The following is a 16,396-nucleotide window of genomic DNA, read 5'->3' as shown; positions in this document are numbered from 1 at the left end:
CCTCCTCCGAAGGCTGGCGGTGGGGCGGAGAGACCTTCTCCCCGCGCCAGCCTTGGGATGGCTGCTCCAAAGGCTGGCGGTGGGGCGGAGAGACCTTCTCCCCGCGCCAGCCTTCGGATGGCTGTCCTGAAGTCTTGCGGTGGGAGGAGGGTTTTCCTTCCCACCGGCAACTTTCAGAATGCTGTTCTGAATGTTGGCGTGGGGAGGAAAAACCCTCCTCCCACCGCAAGCCCCGGGAACAGAGGAGAAGCGCTGTGCACCTTCCCCTCTGTTCCCGTACCTGTCCTGAAGGCTTGCGGTGGGGAGAAAAGCCCTTCTCCGCACCGCCAGCCTGGGAAGCGGTCTCCATAGGAACGCATTAATTGATTTTCAATGCATTCCTATGGGAAACTGTGCTTCGCAAAACGAAAAACTTGCAAGAAGAAAAAACTTGCGGAACGAATTAATTTCGTCTTGCGAGGCACCACTGTACTTGACTTCCTCTAGTCTCTTCCATCTGAATTTCTTAGTAATTATATATAGCAGTTTCCAATATCATTATTTCATAAAACCATAACACAGTCATAATCATATTTCCTAACTTTTCTTATCGTGCATTTTCTTATTTATTTATTTAATCCCCATTTAATCCTTGGCCTAATTGATTCTTTCAAGTGATTACATATCTTTAATATTACAATATTTATTCAAATAGTCTTTCAATTTCTTCCAGTCTTCTTGGTGTTCTTCTTCTTTCTGGTCGCGGATTCTACCAGTGAGATCAGCCAGCTCCATAAAACTCCATCATATTCATCTGCCATTCTTCTACCGTTGGTAGTTCTTGTGTTTTCAATAACTTTTGTATTTTTCTTAATAGGTAAAGGGACCCCTGACCATTACGTCCGGTCGTGCCCGACTCTGGGGTTGCGGTGCTCATCTCTCTTTACTGGCTGAGGGAGCCGGTGTACAGATTCCAGGTCATGTGGCCAGCATGACTAAGCCGCTTCTGGCGAACCAGAGCAGCGCACGGAAACGCCGTTTACCTTCCCGCCGGAGTGGTACCTATTTATCTACTTGCACTTTGACGTGCTTTTGAACTGCTAGGTTGGCAGGAGCTGGGACCGAGCAACGGGAGCTCACCCCGTTGCGGGGATTCGAACCGCCAACCTTCTGATCGGCAAGTCCTAGGCTCTGTGGTTTAACCCACAGCGCCACCCACGTCCATTTTTCTTAATACAATTTATTAAAAAGAAGAAAGAAAAAGTGGGGCAAGAGGTGAGTGTGAATTATCCCTGGGGACAGGTGGGATGAATCATGTGGACCTGCTTTGGGCTGCTGTGAATCGCCTCTAATAATTTAGCCAGGGGAGCACCAATACAGTCATCAAGAAGACTGTGTGTTGGGTAGACTGCGAAAGACTGAGCTCCCTTCAAAACACTAAATTTAGCTCCTTCCATAGGGTTTCCATAAATTGCATCTGTGGTCACGGAAGCAAAGCTTGACACAGTCTTCTGCTGACCACTGTGTTTACGGGGTGGGTTTTAGGTCATGGCTTTTGTACAGAATCCGAAGTCAAATCTTACCAACCACAGCTAAAATGCTGTAATTTGTGTAGAGACATAATGTGTTTCAGTCTCCTTAGCTGAACTAGAATCACAGATCCCTCTTTGTACTGGCAGGATTCGAAAACACTCTGGAAAGTTCCTCAAACCCTCCCCTCCCCCCGGTTCCTCCTTAATTTAAAAGTGCTATTCTGCTACCCATTCTATGCTGCATTAGTTTGTTTTCTGGGGGTGGGGAGTCCATCAATAACTCATTAATCATAATAAACCTATGATTATGTTTCTTAACTATTCACGATTTTCAGCAGTCATTCCTCTAGGCCATGTATGACTCCCATTCCTAACAGTTCCCCACATAGCTCTCAACTTACAGATTTGAAAATACGGGACCAGCAGCCTTGAAAATAAGGGACCAGCAGCCAAAATAAGGGACCTGCAGCCTCACCTGTTCCAGGCACTCCAGTCTTCCTGTCCTCCTGCAGTCTGGTCAAACTCATGCTGGTAGCTTCGAGAACACTGTCCAACCAACTTTGTAACCAGAGGTTCAACTGAATAGAATCTGAATCACATGCACCACAAGGCCTATGCAGTCTCAACTTAAGATGGCTCCCTGGCCTAGCTTTGCACTGCAAAGTTTGCAGCAGCACGTGCAACAAAATGGCGTCCAGCATTCAAAAAACCCCTCAGCTTGCATTAACTAGCCAAACACAAGGCATGCAAGCTCCACCCCCCCAGTCGTTCTTAGACTTCTTATTGGGTGAGCAACACAGCCAAGCAACACAGTTGGAGCCTCCCTCCTCCCTGGCGGGCAGGGAGGGAGGGAGAGGAGCTGCTTCCTTTGAAATTTAAGGGACATCATTTAAGGGACATTTAAGGGACATCCATCAATAAGGGACAGCAGCGGGACATGGCGCCGGAATAAGGGACTGTCCCTTCAAATAAGGGACACTTGACAGCTATGGTTCCCCGTCATCCTGGAAAAAAGCGACAAGTGAGGTTCTCTGGGGTTCTGTCCTAGACCTGTTGCATGTCGAGGTCCCCAAGACACCCCCAATAAAACACAGTTGACACCAGATTTTAGTTTTAAGGTTTTGGGCATAGGCCACAACTTTATTGAAATTACAAGCGATGTGAGTGGTTGCTTAGGCATTGGTTGCGACTATCTGACCCCGCACGGGGACAGACTGACATTCGCCCGCTTGCAAAGTCAGTAAAGGGAAAACATTTGGGGAGAGAGACAGGACTGGGAACCATGCCTCACCTCTCCCCAGAATGCTCCCAGGGGCTTGCGTGGCCCTAGCCCCTTGCCAGGGGGTTCGGACAAAAGCATGGCGAGCCCTTGGGTTCCTTTAACGGAAAACCCTTGCAGCAGCAGCAGCATTTTGGAGGGGCAGGACCAGACAAATCCATACCCCTCCACCAACCAACTCCTAAACCAATGCCTAACCACAACCTCACAAGTTGTGATGATTTGCTACGCAGTAGGCAAAAACCAAATGGCACCAGCCAATGAGCCAGATGGACAAAATTCCTACCGGGCCCCCGCTCCAAAGCAGACGACCCCATGACAGGCATAGCAAGGTCAAGCGAGCAACCTGAAAATAGGGAGGGAGGGCGGGTGATCCCATGCGCACAGCGAAAAGAGGAAGCTCAACTCTGTGCGCAGGGTATTTAAAGGCTATGGCTGTCAAACACGAAATGGCAACATTTAAATCTCCCCAGCAACAGCAAATTCAATGAAATGGTGGCCAATTCTTTCCCCGCCCAGCAACAGTGAGTGTCTTGCTAGCCTCCACCACAATACATGCTCTCCATGAAGGAGAACACACTTTGTTGTTCAACATCTTTATAAATGATATGGACGAAGGAATTGAGGGGATCCAGTTGCCAGGTGGCACCAAACTGGGAATGGTAGCAAATGCCGCAGAAGACAGAATCAGGTTTCAAGATGATCTTGGCAGATTGGAGAACTGGGCCCAAACGAGCAAAAATTCAATAGGGACAAATGTAAGATTCTGCACTTAGGCAGGAAGAACCAGTGGCAGAAATATCAGATGGGGGGACACCTAGCTTACCAGTAAAAGGTAAAGGGACCCCTGACCATTAGGTCCAGTCGTGGCCGACTCATCTTGCTTTATTGGCCGAGGGAGCGAGTGTACAGCTTCCGGGTCACGTGGCCAGCATGACTAAGCCACTTCTGGCAAACCAGAGCAGCGCACGGAAACGCTGTTTACCTTCCCGCCGGAGCGGTACCTATTTATCTACTTGCATTTTAACATGCTTTCGAACTGGTAGGTTGGCAGGAGAGCTTACCAGTAGTACATGTGAAAAAGACCTAGGGATCTTAGTAGACCACAAGCTATTCTAGGCTGTATCAACAGAAGTCTAGTGTCCCGATCAAGAGACGTCATAAAGGTAAAGGTAAAGGGACCCCTGACCATTAGGTCCAGTCGCGGACGACTCTGGGGTTGTGGCGCTCATCTCGCTTTACTGGCTATGGGAGCCGGCATACTGGTCATGACTTTACTGGTCATGTGGCCAGCATGACTAAGCTGCTTCTGGCGAACCAGAGCAGCGCACAGAAACGTCATTTACCTTCCCGCCAGAGTGGTACCTATTTATCTACTTGCACTTTGACGTGCTTTCAAACTGCTAGGTTGGCAGGAACTGGGACTGAGCAATGGGAGCTCACCCCATCATGGGGATTTGAACCACTGACCTTCTGATCGGCAAGTTCTAGGCTCTGTGGTTTAACCCACAGCACCACCTGCGTCCCTAAGGGAAGTCATAGTACTGCTCTATTCTGCCTTGGTCTGACCATGCCTGGAATACTGTGTTCCATTCTGGGCACCCCAACAGATTTCAGCCAACTTGAAAAGCCATTGTATCCAAACATCCCTATCCCAATGACACCAGTCTCTTGAAAAGGAGAGCAACCAAGATGATCAAGGGTCTGGAAAGCAAGCCGTATGAGGAATGGTTGAAGGAGCTGGATATGTTTAGCCTGGAAAAGAGGAGATATGATAGGCATCTCCAGTTCCATCAGCAGTTCAACAAAGCGTGTTCTCCTTCATGGAGAGCATGTGTTGCAGTGGGGGCCGCCAGGACACTCCAAAGTTGGGAGCTGGCTAATTGATCGTTGGCCACTGATGCGATTGGGGCTTCCCTTGTTGTTGGGAAGAAGTTAATGTTGCCATTTATTGATTGACAGCCAGAAATACTAAAACTCCTTGCACGAGGCTAGGGCTTCCTCTTTTCGCCCGTGCATCGGATTGCCCGTCCCCCCCTCCCTAGAATTAGGGTTGGTCGCTTTGACCTTGCTATGCCTGTCATGGGGTCGTCTGCTCTTGGGGCAGGGGCCCGGTAGGAAATTTGTCCATTTGGCTGATTGGCTGGGGCCATTTGGTTTTTGCCTACTGTGTAGCAAATCGTCACAACTTGTAAGGTTGCGGTTAGGCAATGGTTTATGGTTTGGTTGGTTGAGGGGCATGGATTGGCTGTGCCTGCCCCTCTAATGCTGCTGCTGCTGCAAGGGATTCCGTTAAAGGAATCGGGGGCTAACTGTTGCTTGTCCACTCTGTCAAGGGGGCTCGGGCCATAGCAATGAGCTCCTGGCTGCATTTGGGGAGGGCTGAGGGCAGGTTCCCTGCTCCGTTCGCTACCCCCAAGTGAATTCCCCTTTTCTGACTTTCGCAGGCGTGTCGAATGTCAGTCTGTCCCCCACGGTGGGGGCAGATAGTCGCAACCCATGCCTAAGCAACCACTCACATGTTTGTATTTTAATAAAGTTCTGGCCAAAATTATGCCAAAAACCTGAAAGAAGAAATTCTGTGTGATGTGTGAGTTATTGGGGTGTACCTGGGGACCTCGACACGCAAACAGAGAGAGTGACTGCAAAGATATAAACCAAGGTCAGCACGCTGCTTTTCTGCTCTCTGTTGTTTTATTTGTTTGCTTAATGGCTTCAGGTTATCCCTCTGTGATGGAATGCTGACTTGCTCATTCCTCACTGTTTGCTTATGTAGCAGTTTCGCGGCTTCTGTTTTTGTTTCAAGGTTCAGTCTTTGCTCTACCAAGAAAACCGACTGACCTCACAGCTATGAAATGCAGCTCTGGAATACTCCCTCTTTGCAGCCAGTAACAGGAGTCCTGGGCGGGGAGAAATCAACAGCAGAGCTTCGTTTTCTGGTTACTCCCCACAAACTCACCTCTTCTAATCTCAACAAAACAAGAGCAGGCAGGCAAGGTGGAGACATTGACCGGAGAGGCACAGCCAAACTGGTTTATCAAACAGCTTTTGACATTGCTTCATTCTGTTTAGCTCTTGTCGAGGTGCAGCAATTCTGCCGTGGGACTGAAAAATCTCCAGGAGTGGAAAGGGAATATTCTAGCTAACCGTTTTGTTCCCTGAACCATTTGTCTTTTATTTGCATTGGCTTTGATGCAAAGGAGACGGTGGCGAACAGACTAGGCAGCTTCAAAATACAAGCTCATCGTTCATGCAAAAGAAGCGTTTGCCAGAAAAAACAAATCAAAATATTAAACAAACACAATTAATATATATATAATAGCGAGAGGGTTAGGCAAGGTTGCCCACATTTGTGTTTGAAAGATAATGCTTAGGGAATAAAGTATTTTAAAAACTTGAGCATCCAGAGCTGGAGCATGAGACTCTTAATTTCAGGGTGGTGGGTTTGAGTCCTACATCGGACAAAAAGAGGTTGGGGGTAGATGATCCTTGTGGGCCCTTCCAACTCTACAATTCTATGATTCTATGGAAAGCTACTGAATTATTTTTGTCTTAAAGTACTAGGTAAATGGGATGCGGGTGGCGCTGTGGGTTAAACTACAGAGCCTAGGATTTGCTGATCAGAAGGTCGGCGGTTCGAATCCCGTTGCTCGGTCCCTGTCCCATGACTAAACCGCTTCTGGCACAACGGAACACCAGCAGGAGCTGGGATAGAGCAACAGGAGCTCACTCCATTGCAGGAATTTGAACCACCGACCTTCCGATCGGCAAGCACAAGAGGCTCAGTGGTTTAGACCACAGCACCACCCGCGTCCCCAACTTTAATTTGAAAATATTGAAAGAATGGAGTAGATATTCTCCCATTCCATGAGTTAGATAAGGAATTCGAAAGAGGGTGTTCTTTGGGTGTGGCATTGGCAGAACAAGAGAGGGGGACCTGGCTTAGGCAGAGCAGTGGCCCGGCTGTTGAAGAGAGTTTGGATTTGGTGTACTCTTACATATGGTGGTCTTAAAAAGAGGTTTAAATGACACACATGCTAACACATTGACATTGCTTAAGTTACACCAACACGGTGTTACGCAGTTCGTGAGAAATTTTGCATGTAAAATACATTTCGATTAGTATCTCACCCCATTTTCTTGCTGCTAAGAACCTCAAAAGAAATGAATAGAGGTAAAAGAGCCCAAATTTATGTGATTGGAGCAGCTTCACAATTGCTTCTCCAAATTAGAATAAGGACGATTCTGTTTGAGATCCAGACCCTCCTCTGCAGCTGAGGAAGTCTGTCCAGACACGAATACACCTACTCCTGAATTCTCTGAATGCCCTCGTTTGCCTGAGCTCACATTGGCCAAAGATGAGGTATCTCATCCCAGAATTAAAACAAGCACACCATTTCAATTCCTAGAAGAAACAGTACCAGCAATACTGTGCCCAGTATGTTTAGGTGGGCACAATATGCCGGCACTATTTTTGTTATTGTTAATTTATACCATGCTTTTTTCCCTGACAGATTGTGATGGCCTGGGAATCGGATTCAGAGGCTGAACCTGAGGAATCCCTGCCTCCAGGACCAGCTGAGCCGGGGCTGGGGCTTGAACCTGAAGGGCCCTCACCTGTGCCGGATTCTCAGGAGCAGACACCAGCTGAGTCTGCTCTGGCTCCTGAGGTGATGGAGGACCCATTGCCTGCAGGTGCTCCACTCTCAGCCCCGTCAGGGGAAGCTGAGGTTGCCTCTGGGTCCAGTAACCCTCCAGCCTCTCCTGAGCTGCAGAGGCTCAGGGCAGAGAGGTGGAGGGAACTAAGTTATCGCAGGAGGAGTGCTCGCCTCCAGGCCAGGAGAGGCGAGTCACCTGTGGACCGGGGCCGCCCTATGCCTCAGGGCAGATAAAAGCCAGCCAGCCCCAGTCCCAGGTTGCGGGATCAACGTTGTTGATAGCCTGTGTTCCTGCCTGCGCCCTGTCCTGCTCTTCTGCCAGAGTTCCTGACCACACCTGACTTCTTGCCTTGACGGACAGCCTCCATACCACACCCTCGACCTCAGGCTGGACTCGGACTGCGCTGCATGGTAACCCCCTGGGACCAGCACGCAGATACTCAAGGAGGGAGCTAGCTTAAATTCTCCAAGGAGGGAGTTCTAAAGTTGTCTGGAAGCAGCCACCACTGAGAAAGCCCTCACCAAGGTGGCATGACCAAGAGAAGGGCCTCGCTCAAAGATCTCACCACCCAGGAAGGTTCATATGAAAGAAGGTGGCCTTTCAGATAGCTTGGACTTTAGCTGAATGGGGCTTTATCGGTCATAACCAGCACTTTGAATTGCGCCTGGAAACAGAACAGTAGTGAATGACAACAATTTTGCTCTGAGACAGTGAGGTTTTAGAGCATGGGTAGGCAAACTAAGGCCTGGGGGCCTGATCCAGCCCAATCATCTTCTCAATCTGGCCCGTGGATGGTCCGGGAATCAGCATGTTTTTACATGAGTAGTATGTGTCCTTTTAAGGGACGCGGGTGGCGCTGTGGGTTAAACCACAGAGCCTACGACTTGCCGATCAGAAGGTCGGCGGTTCGAATCCCTGCGACGGGGTGAGCTCCCGTTACTCGGTCCCTGCTCCTGCCAGCCTAGCAGTTTGAAAGCATGTCAAAGTGCAAGTAGATAAATAGGTACTGCTCCGGCGGGAAGGTAAACAGCATTTCCGTGTGCTGCTCTGGTTCGCCAGAAGCGGCTTAGTCATGCTGGCCACATGACCCGGAAGCTGTACTTCCCTTGGCCAGTAAAGCATGATGAGCGCCGCAACCCCAGAGTTGGTCACGACTGGACCTAATGGTCAGGGGTCCCTTTACCTTTACCTTATGTGTCCTTTTATTTAAAATGCATCTCTGGGCTATTTGTGGGGCATAGGAATTCGTTCTTTTCTTTTCCCCCAAAATATAGTCCGTCCCCCCACAAGGTCTGAAGGACAGTGGACAGGCCCCCTGCTGAAAAAGTTTGCTGGCCCCTGTTTTAGAGTCTGGGAGACCTCTTGGTTTGCAGTGCTGGGCAGATTGTAGACAGGAGAGATCCCGACTTTTTCCAAACCGTTAAAACCATCACTCCTTAGCTCCTGTTGAACACTGACAATTATTGTGGCTATTGCTCAACCCCTGAAACACACATGTGAGGATCTGTGCCTGCCTTTCCCTCTTCTGTTTATGAAACCTCAAGAGTAATACAGTGGTACCTTGGGTTAAGAACTTAATTCGTTCTGGAGGTCCGTTCTTAACCTGAAACTGGTCTTAAGCTGAAGCACCACTTTAGCTAAGGGGGCCTTCTGCTGCCGCCGCACCACCGAAGCACAATTTCTGTTCTCATCCTGAAGGAAAGTTCTTAACCCGAGGTACTATTTCTGGGTTAGCAGAGTCTGTAACCTGAAGCGTATGTAACCCGAGGTACCACTGTACTGGCCATGGGCCATTTGGGAAGAAAAGAGCAGCCTGGCAAATCTGTAGCTTCTTTATGGAGCGGCAAGCAAATTTGGTGCAAACAATGAACCAATGACTGCATCCCGTTTGAAAAGTATAATCAAGGAGACAAACTCTGTGTCTGAGGGCAGGTTTTCAAACAAACCTAGTTTTGTCCGAGAGGAACATAACGTCAGTCTTCTGAATGGTCCTTCATCTGGGCAGGGCTGCCAGTTTCGCTTGCAGGTGCTAAGAGCCCACCCATACTGACAATGGGTCTGGCTGTCCTGACAGGAAAATGATTTGATTTCCAGTGCTCCATATTTTGTTTTTTCCGCTCTCCGAAGCATCCAGCTCTTGCAGATGTCAAAGCCTCCCTAAAAGGCTGAGTGTTTTTTTAGTTTGTTTTTTTAAATTAAAAAAAAAACCCTGAGAAAATCCACAGGGGAGCCCAGCTAATTGATTGTGTTTTTGTAAAGTACCTAAGAGAATAATGACCGTGCTATTTGAAGAAGCTGCTTAAAAGCAAATTAAGACTGAGACAGACCATCCACTGTAAATGAACATTCAACTTTTTGCGGCATAGAGTGCCGGGGGGGGGGGCACGACGACAACAGGGGGAGTCTGAGTTGTTCATCCATGTTTTCAGCCCAGTTCAATCCAAAGAACTGAATGAGGAAAGTAAGCCTTGTTGAGTTTGTCCCAACATGTTGTTGTTGTTGTTTAGTCATTTAGTCGTGTCCGATTCTTTGTGACCCCATGGACCAGAGGACGCCAGACACTCCTGTCTTCCACTGCCTCCCACAGTTTGGTCAAACTCATGCTAGCAGCTTCGAGAACACTGTCCAACCATCTCGTCCTCTGTCATCCCCTTCTCCTTGTGCCCTCCATCTTTCCCAACATCAGGGTCTTTTCCAGGGAGTCTTCTCTTCTCATGAGGTGGCCAAAGTCTTGGAGCCTCAGCTTCAGGATCTGTCCTTCCAGTGAGCACTCAGGGCTGATTTCCTTCAGAATGGAGAGGTTTGATCTTCTTGCAGTCCATGGGACTCTCAACAGTCTCCTCCAGCACCATAATTCAAAAGCATCAATTCTTCGGCAATCAGCCTTCTTTATGGTCCAGCTCTCACTTCCATACATCACTACTGGGAAAACCATAGCTTTAACTATACGGACCTTTGTTGTCAAGGTGATGTCTCTGCTTTTTAACATGCTGTCTAGGTTTGTCATTGCTTTTCTCCCAAGAAGCAGGCGTCTTTTAATTTCGTGGCTGCTGTCACCATCTGCAGTGATCATATGAAGCTCAAAATTAGCCAATGAAAAAGGAAAAGAAATGGGGGGGCATTAAAAATTGCAGGCAGAGAAGAGAAGCCCCCAGGTTTTCCCAATTCCTACTGAGCATTGTCGTCTTCCCTAAAGTTACAAAAACTGTTTTAACAAGCTTCAGAGGAGTAGCTATCCCCCCACCTCACCCAAAAAAAACCCCAAAGAGTCTTGTGGCACCTTAAGAAATAACACAAATCTCTAACAGGGTAATCCAGATGCTGAATTAATAATAATAATAATAATAATAATAATAATAATAATAATAATAATAATAATATATTTATACACCGCCCTTCCAGGTTCAGAAAACCTGGCTCAGGGCAGTTTTTAAATTTTAAATTTAGAACACTTAATTGATTCAACAAAAACAGCATAAAATACAGTTACAGATAGGTAGCCGTGTTGGTCTGCCATAGTCAAAACAAAAAAAATTCCTTCCAGTAGCACCTTAAAGACCAACTAAGTTAGTTCTTGGTATGAGCTTTCGTGTGCTGAAGAAGTGTGCATGCACACGAAAGCTCATACCAAGAACTAACTTAGTTGGTCTTTAAGGTGCTACTGGAAGGAATTTTTTTTGTTTTGAGCATAAAATACAGTATAACATGTGAATGACAATAAATTGAAAAATCAAAAATCAATTTAGGGGGGAAATCCATCCAATAAACCTTAGATGATCACCAGGGCTAGCTGGCTAAATTAGTCCTATTTGGGTCAGCGAGGAGACCAGGGGAGAATTAGCTGTGGGATCCCAGGCTGGGGGTGGGAAAAAAAGCCCTTGTTCCCCCCCCTCCCAGCCTTCAGACTGTCCCCGGACCTGGTCTGAAGGCGGTTTCCATAGGAATGCATTGATTGATTTTCAGTGCATTCCTATGGGAAACAGTGCTTCGCAAGACGAAAAACTCGCAAGAAGAAAAAACTTGCGGAACGAATTAATTTCGTCTTGCGAGGCACCACTGTATTCCAAGAAGAAAGGCCTCTGGTTTCTTGATAAATGTATATTTCAACATTTTTTTCAATTCATTATAAATCTTTTCCCAAAAGTCTTTCACCTTGGGACAGGTCCACCACATATGCATAACTCTATATTACAGGTCCTGTAAGACAGAGTTGTTCCACCTGGCCTTTGGCTTGGAATCAACTTGATCCCCTCCCTTCCTCTCTTTCCTTTTTCCTTTCTCCTGTGATGGAACTCCTATTTGGGGACTTCCCTGGCTTGTTTCTGGCCCACGTAGGACCAGTCTGGATAGTTGGCATAGGTGAAGATTTGACATTTTCATCTCCAAAAAGTTTTTGATTTGAGTTTCTACTGAAATGAGGCTGCATTTGAATCTTGTTTTTAAGTTGTATTTTAATCAATTGTTTTTATACCTGGTGTTAGCCGCCCTGAGCCTGGTCTTGGCTGCGAAGGGCGGGGTATAAATAATGTATTATTATTATTATTATTATTATTATTATTATTATTATACCTGCCAACATTTCTCCAATGAAAATAGGGACTTCTTAAGGGAAAGTGAGGGATGCGGGTGGCGCTGTGGGTTAAACCACAGAGCCTAGGACTTGCCGATCAGAAGGTCAGCGGTTCGAATACCTGCGACGGGGTGAGCTCCGTTGCTCAGTCCCTGCTCCTGCCAACCTAGCAGTTCAAAAGCATGTCAAAGTGCAAGTAGATAAATAGGTACCACTCTGGCAGGAAGGTAAACGGCGTTTCCGTGCGCTGCTCTGGTTCACCAGAAGCGGCTTAGTCATGCTGCCCACATTGTAGCACCTTCTGCTTGTGGTTAACGCTTAGCTGGAATGAAATATTCAACGCAGCAATAGAGAAATTAAAATAATAATTTATTTGTCAGACAAATAATTGAGAGGCTCAGTGGTATATGGTTACCAAGCTCTGGCCTGGCCTCCTGCCATTCTGGCCAGCACTTATATTCCCTTAATCCAGCCCCCTTTGCTCCTCCTGTGGCTGCCTCTGTCCAATCAGCCTGGTTGAAATTCCTATTGGTTGTTTGCTAGAACCAATCACAATAGATACACCCACTTCCTTCTGTCCTTATATGGAACACAAAGAGCTATATATTGTTACATCTATAAATGACAAATAAGTAATAATATATCTTACATGGAATCTTAATTACCAGCTCACCTCTTGCCCTCCTTGCCCTATTGCCTTCTAAAACAAATGGTTAATCTTAAATTTTTATCTTCAACAGATGTCAAGGATCTTGAGTTCACATCAACATTGAAAGATCTCCTTCATTGAAGGTTTCTAAACAAAAGGCCTGACAACTATATATCAGGAGTGCTCGATGGCGTCTCCTGTCTGGCAGGAGGCTGGGCTCATTTGCCCCTCTGGTCTCCTATTGCAATATGACTCTAAGAATCTAGCATTTCTTAAATCCTTTGCATAATTACATTTAAGCCAATATATTTAAGCTAATATATTTCATACATTATCATAGGTAGCCTTTTAAAAGAATTAAACCTTTGTAAAGTAAAAAGGAACTCAGTAAAAAACAGCTTCAAAAGAAACCTCTTCAGTTTACACCCCTCCTTTCACCCCTCCTTTCCCAGCCAGCTAGATGCTTCTCCCATTAGCTCTTCCCAGCATTTATTACCCTTTAACTCTCTCAGTTTAAGAAAGAAACAGCTTTAAAAGATTTCCCAAAAATGCTCTCATTCAGCCAAGCCAGTTGCCTTTTTCACTGCTCTAATGAGAGGCCCATGGTATCATTTTACTATTTGCCCATTCCTAATTGTGTTTTCCTCTTTTACGACTTTGAGAATTGTTTTTCCTGCTATAAATCAGGGGGGCCCCTTGTCTTGGAGGAATTGCCAAGGTTCTTTCTGCCTGGCATGAAACATTTGAAAATCTTTTTTTTTTTTTAAGCTCATTTTAAAATACAAGCCTTGATTGAAATATATAAGCTTTGATAAAAATGCAGGCTTATGATTAGATGCCTCAACATGACTCTGAAGCTGTACGCCAGCTCCATCGGCCTATAGAACGAGATGAGCACCGCAACCCCAGAGTCGGTCACGACTGGACCTAATGGTCCGGAGTCCCTTTACCTTTACCTTTAAGGGAAAGTGAGACATTTCAGGATCAAATCAGAAACTGGGATGGCTTCTGTAAATCTGGACCTGTTCCTGGAAAAGAAGGACACTTAGAGGGTCTGCAGAACCTCACTTTGTAGTGCATCCAGCCGACCCACAAATAAAGAAGAAAAAATAAGTTTTTAAAGGGGAAGGGAAGGGTAGGAAGGACCCAGGACTCGAACCTCCTGCTCCCCCCCCCCCCGGTATTTGTCATTGAGAGTGATGCTTGAACTATGAAACTGCTCTTGTTGAAGCTCTTGACTAGAGTATTTTCTCCCCCCCCCCAATAATATTTATTGAATTTCATACAAACACAAACAATTAAAAAAACAATAATAAAAGAAAAGAAAAAGAGATCACATATTACAAACCCAAAAATAACACCACATACACAAATACAATAAAACTTAATTAATCAGTTAAACTCCAACTTCATAAACATATTACTTGACTTCTTCAAATTTCTTCCATCTGAATTTCCTTGTAATTGGATATAGCAGTTTCCAATATCTTTAAAAAAGACAATATTCAATGACAAATTTCCTAACTTTTCTTATCATTCTATTTCTCATTTATTTATTTAATCCTAATATAATCCTAGGCCTAATTGGTTCTTTCAAGTAATTACAAATCTTTAATATTAGAATATTTATTCAATATTAGAATATTTATTCAAATAGCCTTTAAATTTCTTCCACTCTTCTTGATATTCCTCTTCTTTCTGGTCGCAGATTCTCCCAGTGAGATCAGCCAGCTCCATAAAATCCATCATCTTCACCTGCCATTCTTCTACCGTTGGTAGTTCCTGTGTTTTCCATTTTGGGGCTATTAAAATCTGTGCTGCAGTTGTGGCATACAAAAATGCTTTTACATCTTGACTAGAGGGGCACTAGGCATTCTTCAAAGAGGAAGGTTGGGTGAGTGGATCCTCTTGTTTGGAAAAGCATGCAAAAAGAGAGGCGTGTCATGCAAAAGGATTCGCCCCTCACTTATTTATCATGCTGGTTTGGGAGGGTGCCTAGTCAGGCCCTCTCAGGGTTTAAGGCGATTTCACAATATCTGAAACCAAAATACAAGCCCAAGCAGGTACACGGAGCAACTGTTCCACTCTGAAAAGAAGCTACATGCAACTAATATGCTTACCAAGGCCATGGATTATGATGATTCACTTTACCAGCAGGTTCAGGGAGGGAGATATCCACCTCAGCTAATAAAAGAAAAACCATATTTGCAATTCCAGAGATAATAAAAGCCATGTGTGCAAAATGGGGTGAAGGCATTAGTCTAGTCCTCAGTTTTAAAACAAATGCATTCCCCCCCCCCACCCAGCAGACAAGATAACAGCCACCTCCATTGAAATATACTCGGAATCGAGTGTGGATTTCATGCTCTTTATTCAGCTCATAGTAGTGAGGAATGAAAGTGCCCTCCAAATATCTGCTTTATATACATTATTTACAAAATGGGTCGCACGTGATTGGCTAGTTCTGGGATTCCCCTGTAGGCCAATCAGGTTGCGGATTCACTTCCACCTGGAGCTGGATTGGGTGGCTCCTGCGGACCAATCATATGGCTGCATTGTTCTAGGACCAATCAGACTGCTGCATTCTGAACCCTATTGTTCTAGGACCAATCAGACTGCTGCTTTTTGGATCCTATTCAACTCAGTACATAACACCCATATACTGTAATGAGAGAGGGGACTGGTTTGAATGATATCTCAAGGATACCACCTCCTCCCAGGCTTGCGACTCTGGCTGCTATTGAGGGGACTTGGGAGCCTCCAGACCTCCCTGTCTGGCCTTCGGGACTCTCCCCAGACTAGGACCCCTCACTGGTCCATACCTGACTTGCATGGTTTGGACTGCCTGAAATCATAGAATTGTGAAGTTGGAAAGGTCTCATGGAGTCGTCCAAGCCAACGTCCTGCAATGGAGAAATCACAGCTAAAGAATCCCTGACAGAAGGTCCGCCATCTTCTGAAAGAGTCCATTCCACTGTTTTGCTGTTTCTGTCAGAAAGTTCTTCTTAAGGTTTCATCAGAATCTCCTTGCTTATAATTTGAACCCATGGGTTCAGGTCTACCCTTTGGAGCAGCAGAAGCAAGCTGGCCACATCTTCCATTTGACAGCCATCAGATATTTGAAGATGGCTATCATATCCCATGGACTGCAAGAAGATCAAACCTCTCCATTCTTAAGGAAATCAGCCCAGAGTGCTCTCTAGAAGGACAGATCCTGAAGCTGAGGCTCCAAGACTTTGGCCACCTCATGAGAAGAGAAGACTCCCTGGGAAAGACCCTGATGTTGGGAAAGATGGAGGGCACAAGGAGAAGGGGATGACAGAGGACGAGATGGTTGGACAGTGTTCTCGAAGCTGCTAGCATGAGTTTGACCAAACTGTGGGAGGCAGTGGAAGACAGGGGTGCCTGGCGTGCTCTGGTCCATGGGGTCACAAAGAGTTGGACATGACTAAACAACAACAAGCACATTCAGTTTAATAAAAGGGCAACTTTGCTCTGCTGCCACTGACATCGTGGATGATACTGACCAAAATCCAGGCATCTTACTCATGTAGTTCTTTTGCCTGCCTATGAAGCACACGTCTACATGCTTCTCAGTTTTTGAAAAAGCCATGTGTCTAATTCCACTTCATTCACACTTGAAGAGGTGTGCGTGACGTGTCCTTCTGCATTCTCAAGAACAGGGGTCGGCAAGGTTTACCTCACCTGGGCCTTTTCACTCCAGCAGA

The sequence above is a fragment of the Podarcis melisellensis genome, assembly GCF_964234715.1.
Source record: "Podarcis melisellensis genome assembly, chromosome: 5".
Taxonomy (NCBI): Eukaryota; Metazoa; Chordata; class Lepidosauria; order Squamata; family Lacertidae; genus Podarcis; species Podarcis melisellensis.
This window is presented reverse-complemented; position numbering follows the sequence as displayed.